This window comes from Amblyomma americanum, chromosome 2 (assembly GCF_052857255.1).
Source record: "Amblyomma americanum isolate KBUSLIRL-KWMA chromosome 2, ASM5285725v1, whole genome shotgun sequence".
NCBI classification, from domain to species: Eukaryota; Metazoa; Arthropoda; class Arachnida; order Ixodida; family Ixodidae; genus Amblyomma; species Amblyomma americanum.
Window position 1 is genome coordinate 141,211,849 of NC_135498.1, and position 8,441 is coordinate 141,220,289.

Sequence of the window (8,441 nt, forward strand, 5' to 3'; positions counted from 1 at the left end):
CTCCAATGCCTTTTCAATTAATACTGTTTCGTGCCAACTGCGGCCACCGTATACTCGCAAACGTTTTAATCTAATCCGCCTATTTTTCGGCCGCCCCCTGCTGCGCTTGCCTTCCCTCGGCAACCAATCCGTTACCCTTAAGGACCAGGTGTTGTCTTGCCTTCGCATTACATGCCCTGCCCAAGCCCATTTCTTCCTCTTGATTTCTACTAAGATGTCATTAACCCGCGTTTGTTCCCTCACCCACTTTGCCCGCTTCCGATCTCTTAGCGTTACACCTATCATTTTTCTTTCCATGGCTCGCTGCGTTGTCCTTAACCTAAGCTGAACTCTTTTCGTTAGCCTCCACGTTTCTGCCCCGTAGGTGAGTACCGGTAAGATTATGCTGTTGTACACTTTTCTCTTGAGGGATATTGCTAAACTACAATTCATCATCCGAGAGAACCTGCAATATGCGCTCCACTCTATTCTTATCCTTCTAGTTATTTCCCTCTCATAATCCGGATCAGCTGTCACTACCAGCCCTAAGGAATATTCCTTTAACACTTCCAGCTGCTAGTTGTGAACTGCTTTTTCCTTGCTAGTCTCTTGGACATTACTTTGGTTTTCTGCATGTTAATGTCAAGTCCAACCATTCTGCTCTCCCTGTCTAACTCATTGATCAAGATTTCCAGTTCGCCTCCTGAGTGACTCAGCAAGGTAATGTCATCGGCGAATCGCAGATTATTTGGGTATTCTAATCACTGAAGTCACGGTTGGCACCGAAACTACCTGAATGTTTAAACATGCCTTTTCCAATGCTGGAGACGTTGTAATTTAAAATGAATATATTTTGGCTCTGCCCGGGAGAAATCGCTCAAGTTATCTGTGTTTCTCACGTACATATGCGTGTCTGCTTTCTGACTGCATCTTGCCTTGGCGGAACACTGACACATCAAAATTCTCTACCTGAAGCAAAATTTCCTCGTATTGTTTTCTTCAACAAGAACAGGGGAAGAGAATTTTGACCTAGATAGAGGGGCGAAAAAAAGGGAGCGATGTGAACCAGGTTAGCCTTTTTCTGCTACCTGGAGCGGCAAAATGTGGCTATCGTAAGGTGAGTCTGAACGAAGCCAGATGTCGAGTACATATCCCCCCCCCCCCCCCCTTGTCCATCACACTTGCCCACACATATAAAAAACCTGAGGAGTTGTATAGCCCGCATACAGAGGCAATGACATATTTCCGAGACCGTTCCATACAGCTGAGCAACAGCTGCCCACAATTGTTGACGATCGCCGAACATCCAAACGTTAGGCGTCGCTGCTCCACTTAAAAGCGCACTTTGCCTTTTTGGGGGGTTCTACTACATGACGGCGACTATTCCTTCATAAGACACCAGCTGGTATGCATGCCTTCGCTGCAAAAGAGTGAGCCAGTGCTGTTTTTTCACATCTACTGGTAAGCCTTTGACATCTCTGCACGACTGAGCCCGCTGCGGTGTTACAGTCAGATAATCAGCGGAAGAAGAGTGTTTGGTGGAGCTGGGAGGGAGTTGATCTAGAGCGTACAAGAGCGTACAAGTAAGCGATTTGTGAGATAGTTTTAGCATAGTGTCACTCCGATCCAATCCCACCTTTGGTTTCGCAGCTAACCAGCTCCGGCCGCGAAGTGGCCTGTCTGCACCTCTCGGCGTCAACTCATGCACAGGTAGCTCCCCACGGAAGCGAATCGAGCTACGCTGAAGCTGTCTTTAATAAGGCGTCATGCAGACGCAGACTTCAGGTTGAATCCGCCGATTTTAGCTGAAGAGTTCAGACTGCTGCACAGTGCTGTTACGGGTCGTCGACTGATGAGGAAATGGTATTTCAACAAAATGCTCGCGATCTCTATTTGCCTGTGGAATATCCTTCTCAAAGAGCAGAAATATTGTCCTCTTCGTGCTGCCAATCTCAGATTAAAATTCACCAGTAAAAATAGAAGTGCCGAGCAGCGAAGCGACATTGTATTTTGGGTACATTTTTTATTGACTATAGGCTTGCGTTACAATATTTCCCTCTCGCGAGAACGAATGGAGACAAGCCCATAATCCAGGCAGCATATTACCTTACAGAATCAAGGTTCTTGTTTATAACACCCTATTTTTCTCTACACTTTATTACTGTCTGCTCGTGTGGGGTACCACATCACGTACGAATCTAGAAAAGATACATATACTTCAGAAAAAGTTTTTGCGAGTACTATTTAACACGCCTTACAATGCCCACACATCAGACTTATTTCCGAAAGCAAATATAATACCCGTGTTTAACCTTTATAATTACAAGTTAAGTCAAGCTTTCAAACGGGAGGTAAAAGAGAATTTACAGTTCCTTCATGAGTTTTCTAATCTCACCAGGAACACACATTCTTACATCACAAGATGTACGGAACAGTGGAAGGTAGTCACTCCGCGTGCCAATTATTCTACACAAAAGATATCATACACTCTACCAACACTTTTAAATTTGTTTCTGAAATCAAGTCTTGATATTCATATAACTGATGTACGAGCTTTACGTCAACACTTTGTCACTCAATCTTTCTTAAATAATTGAAGAGCGTTTTTCAGGTAATTTGTGTTTTTGCGTTTATCTTTTGTGCAAATTTCACATGTGATCAATTGCTATGTATATCTCCTGCTCAATCGCTGTTTGCCTTGTAAAGGAGGCTGCGGGCTCTAATCAAGTCGCTTGCCTCTAAAGCGACCTTTACTTGCAGTCTCCTCCATCACAGATGGAAATAAAGTTAATATTATTATATTAGAATAATCGTGCACTAGTGGTTGTTCCGGTGGCTCTGGCCACCACCGTAATGCCCTTTGAGTCCATGTTGGGGTGATCATACAGCAGAAGTTACAGCATAGCAGTTGCGCCACATATATGTGCACATTGGAAAGCGCATTTACTACGCATGGCGTCACAAAAACCAGGCTGGTAAAGCAAAGCGCCAGAAACACTCGCATATATCCTACGGCTAACTCGTGTGGTTAATCGAGACTGCGCCTGACGCCCTCTATATACCATGAAGGTGTTAAAGAGACATCGACGAAAAAATGAATTACATCTTTAGCACTAAACCACCATGTTAAAATGCCTAACACCAACTTCTAATTGGAGCATCGTCTTTCTGAGGTATAAAATGACCTAGAACTACTGAAATATAAATACCGACACTCTAACACGTTTATGGAGGGAAAACGCTAAGGCGCCCGTGTGCTGTGCGATGTCAGTGCACGTTAAAGATCCCCAGGTGGTCGAAATTATTCTGGAGCCCTCCACTACGGCACCTCTCTCTTCGCCACGTTAAGCTGCAGGACGGCATTTGGACGGTCTAACGGTCTATGCCCTGAGTCCGCCTTGGAGCTGCTATAGGGAGTCCGCCCTGGGCGGACTCCGTATAATAGCTTTCGATGTAATATTTATCTTCAAACAACCATCCATATTTCTGTGTCCTGTCTAAGGCTCAGAATCGCTAGTAATAGAGTGCGCAGAAGCTGGCAGCAGGACAACAAATTAAATGAACAAATAGGCAGCGCGACCAAGATAGGGACAGACAGAACACATAAACACAGCGCTAATTCAGAAAAAGGTTTATTCCGCATAAAAAATTTGGTTATCGTGGCAGAGTCGCAATGGGATAGTCAGTGTAGAAACGAGACTAGGAAAGAATTATTATCGCTGTGATACCCAAGCTCCTAAGAAAACAAACTAGCGCATGAGACTGACTGCAAGCTCGCCTCGTTTCTGAACTGATAATCACACTGTGAGTATTTTACATATAAACTATTTTTCTTGTGTGCAGTTAAATATAGTGGGAATTTGACGCTGTGTGCGTCCGTCTTGTATGTTTCCAGCTGTGTCCCGCTTATTATTGCTGCGCATCCTTCCTCAGCCAGCTTAAGTGTGTACTCAAGATAATAAATGCGATTCATAAACCCCGTATCAAATTATCTTTTAATATACATACAGGAGCAGTAGGAGTGCAATTATCTGAAAACACTAGGTTTTGTTAATTCCGCTTCTGAAGCACGAATATTCGTCAAGAAGTTTGTTAAGCACTAGTAATGTTAAATCTGTGTGTTCATGTTATACCTTTTTAAAATTCGTTGCAATAAAAGCCAATATTTCCTTACGAGCGCTCAGAAATATGTGAAAGCAATGTATTAGGCCATTTTAGAATTTTCGAAAGCATTTTATTTATCCGCTTTAAAGGGAAGCTGAAGCACTTCTCGAAAAAATTGAGTTCCAGGCGGCATTTTATAGTTTTTAGACAGCTGAAAAAGAATATCGCATTCGAAAAGGGCGGAAATAAACACAAAAAGCTGCTTTTTGGAAGAAAACGGGCACCAGCGTCTCAGGGCGCCGAGCGAACACCGCGAATGGCCGGGATCATCGTGACGTCATCTACGGGGATCTCCGGCCAGCACCGACTGTGCTGCTGCGTAGCGTGTTGCTTCAGCTGAATTGGGAACTGCGTTTTGCAGATTATGGATCCGTCGTTCTCCGAAACGCGGGCCGAAAAGCAGCAAGCAAAGCAGGATGGCCGGCAGACTTCCCGTGAATGGCGTCACTTCCGCCAGTTCCTTCCCCGCATTCGGCGCTTCCGGAAGCGAAGAGGGCGTGTCGGCGGCGGGTTTTTAACAAGCGATTGCGGCTCATTATGCGAAAAGAATAGAGAAAAAATTTACACACATGATTTTCAAGGTCCCTTCTTCCCAACCACAGCGTTTCATGCGATTTGAAAACAGTTAAACTTCCCTTTAAGCGTAATGAATCTATGCCGACAGACATCCCTGACGAAAGAGAACCGTGCTGCGGCGAAAAGAATAAGTTGAATTTTTTTCTTGAGAATATTTGCTGCACTCTATGGCAAATCTTTTTTTCCAACTTCTTGCAGAATCTGACAAGTGCTAAATGAAAGCGAACACCCGCATTGTTAAAGTGGAGTTAACAGAACTATTAAAATTAATCAAGAATGGTAAACTATGTGAGATTAGGAAGTATAGTATGGAGAGAACTGAGCAGGCTATGCCCCGGAGATGTAGCTTCACGCAGCAAATAAAAAATGGATGGAACAAAATATACCACGCAGAAAGACGTTCTGCGGCAAGGTCTAGTTGAGGCAGGCCAAACAAGGACGGCAAGGTCATTGAGAATATATAAGATAATTCTATTAACGCTCATATTTTAGTCAGATTTTAAGATTAGCTAGATAAAAGAGGTTTTTAAAACGCAGTAAATATTATTGCACTAATTATAAGAAGGAAGTAAAACACAACCTCCATACCAAAAAAAAAAAAATGAAAGGCTCCAAAGGCGAACGCCAAGTAATTGCAGACCTCTTCAAGGAAGGAAGAAATCTTGCCATGTCTACTGTGATCTTCCTCAATAAATCAGCAATGATCTCGAGTGTACCGAAATCCTGGATAATGTCTGAGCTCGTAATAATCAACAAGAAAGGAGAGGTTAAAAGTATAAATGTTTGCCCCCTACTTTTCCTTCTAAACGAGATATTCACTAGGTACCCTTTAATAGAATCAGTGCATAATTAAAGCCAAATCAGTGAAGGAAACACATTGGTTTTATAAACGATACTCCGAAGTACATAATGCTTAATATAATAATACTAATAATATTCTTACAAAACTGCGATCTGGCTCCAGAACATTTCCTGTTTGGAGATAAGCATCTAAAGCTGGCACGTCACTTGCACCAGCGTCCTTTCAAACACGGTGCGGTATGCTGCATTTGCCGCGCTGCCGTATCAAAACCAGCGCGAACCACGTCATCTGGGCCGGCGCAAACCTTTTAAAACAGCGCGCCACAGATTTGGAAGCGCTCTAGGGCAATCTCGTCAGCACCAGTCATGTTTGTTTAGAAACGTATAAATCTTGTATATAGACTACATAAACTACAAACACCATTTCTTTCTTTCTGTAGACACATCAGGCGATATGTAGACATTGCGAACCACAGCACAGCAGTGTTAAGAAAAGTCACAAGGACATATATCTGAAGACCAAACAACACTGACGATCTTGTTTTAAAAGTTCAGTAGCGAAGGGTGTCAAGCAAGGCGACACTTTATTTGCTGAGCTACCAACAGCCTGTTTACGCAAGGTATTCAGAAGACTGGGCGTTAAAGAGCAGCGGATAAACTTGGAGTACGCCTTCGTTACTTCCTATTTACTGCTGACCTTGCCATTCCAATTGCGCTTTGGAGGAAGTCCTAAACCTATGGGGCAGAAAGGTGGGGCAAAGATTATTTTTATGCCCTGAATTTTTCGCCTATAAAGCAGGTCGAGGATAGCGGCCAATGTAAAAGCAACGTACATGAACATTTCTCGGAAGACAGCAGGGTGAGAGTATAAAGCGGTTTTTTTGGGAAGCCAGCTAAGCAAACATTCCTTGATCCTAACAGAAAGCGTTTCAGAGGGAACCCACACTAAGACACTTCACACGGAGGCGACCGGGTCAGCCTCCGTGTGGGTCGTGTCAAAAGGAAGGGTTAAATAGCAAATAGCATGTGATTTCTTTCGCCAGTTGCTCCTTACGCATCTGAGTTCATTTTTTCCAGCTCAGAAATTGAATGCTCCGCTCTCACACGGCCGCTGAAGAAAATTTTTCCGTACTTGCGCAAGCACCCTTTTAGTGTAGGAAACAATAAATAACTTGCTCCCGAGGCAGGCGAATTCGGCAAGTGCTCGATTAAATTACAAGAAAACGGCACCACCATTGTATTTGCATCTATCAAGCCATTCCAAAACGCTGAGTTTCTGTCCCGTGGAACTGTTTTGTGTTGCCCAATGGAGCTCCAGGCTGTGTCAGTGCTTGCGTGCTTCTTTGAGTACAGAGCGAATTAAAATCTGGCTTGGACGTGAAATCATATCTGCCAGGGCGAGACAGCGCGAGAACATGTTCAAAAATAAGGAACTAAGCGGGTGCTGAACCTCCTAAAAATTTATTTAGAGAAGCATACTGCTTTGAACATTGTTAGCGATGAAGGAAGAAAAATCAACAAAACGGTCGAAAGAGAGGACCAAAACAAACAAATGCGGGTTGTGAAAATCTCCCTGCTCCCCCACCGCGGGCTTAAAAAAGTTCACCTGCACTCACGCTCACCACTAGGGCAGCTGTATTCGTGATATAACGGCAACCAACAAAACACGAAAGGTTAAACACCAAGGACACCAAGCGCTCTGCGAAAAAAAAATCAAAGAAAAGATGACTTAGAGAAAAATGACTTATGCACCAAACAAGAATAAAGCTTATCAACAGTACACATAGCAAGTCAGAAATAACGCAAAAGAAGTCTGAAATACGGAAAAACAGCTTTCTCACAACGGGAAAGAAGGAGCCGTTGCTTGTCAAGCGGGATAGAAACTCTATATATACAAGTATCCAGGACACATCCTAAATATGTGTCTACATATCACAATCAGCTGTTTACAAGCATTCTAGTGTACAGCAAGCACAGGCTGAATACGCCAGACCAGGACAAATACCGGCTCAGGGTTGCTACTGAGCTCAAACTTTCAGCAAGAACTTTCAGCAAGAAAATCAACAAAGCTTGTATGCATAGAGCAACTCAAAAGGCACTGCCACATGCTATTAAGCACAAAAAGCTGCTTGCACCGCTGCTCACCCTTAGCCCCTTCTGAAACAGCTGTAACGACGCGTTCTGTGCCCCCTGAGAAATCAAAGCAACCGCTCTCTTCTTGAAGAGGCGATTTTATTTGAGTGGGTGAGCCCTTTGCAAAGAGTGAGTGAGTCCTTTGAAAAGTTCTCTATAGCGCGGAGTATTGTCTTCAACTTACCCTATAAAAATAACGAGCGCATCTAATTTCATGAAGCAAAGAGCAGGATATTGCACATTATCAAACAAAGATTAGGTACCTGTAAAAAACAAGTGGCACGACTTGTCTTTATGATTAGATGCATTGTGCGCTACACTATGCATTTTTAGAGAGGTAATGCAAATACACCTTTTTCTGGCACGCATTATCTCATTTATAAAAAATTAAAAATCCAGCCTTTTCTGCGGATTCTGATGAGCTCGAATAGCGGACAGAAAAAGACTTGTCCATATGAAATAACGATTCCCAGGGAACGCGAACTTCACTCGGTTAACACAGCAACTATCACATAGATCAAAATAAAGACATATCAAGATTAATGGCCTTTTCGTCTATCAGGGAAGCAAAAGCTTCAGTGATCTCTTAGTTGAGTAGACTCGCGGCCACATATGCGCACACTACAATTAGTGCTGTTGCAATGTAAAATCCTTGAGAGTGAGGTTGCTTAGAATAGAATTCTGAAACAGGGTGGATGCAGGGCTCGATGCATGGCCAAACTGTCGAACAAAGGGCACAACGCAAAAGCCCAACCATGCGATCGAATTCTGAACAGGAAATAATATTT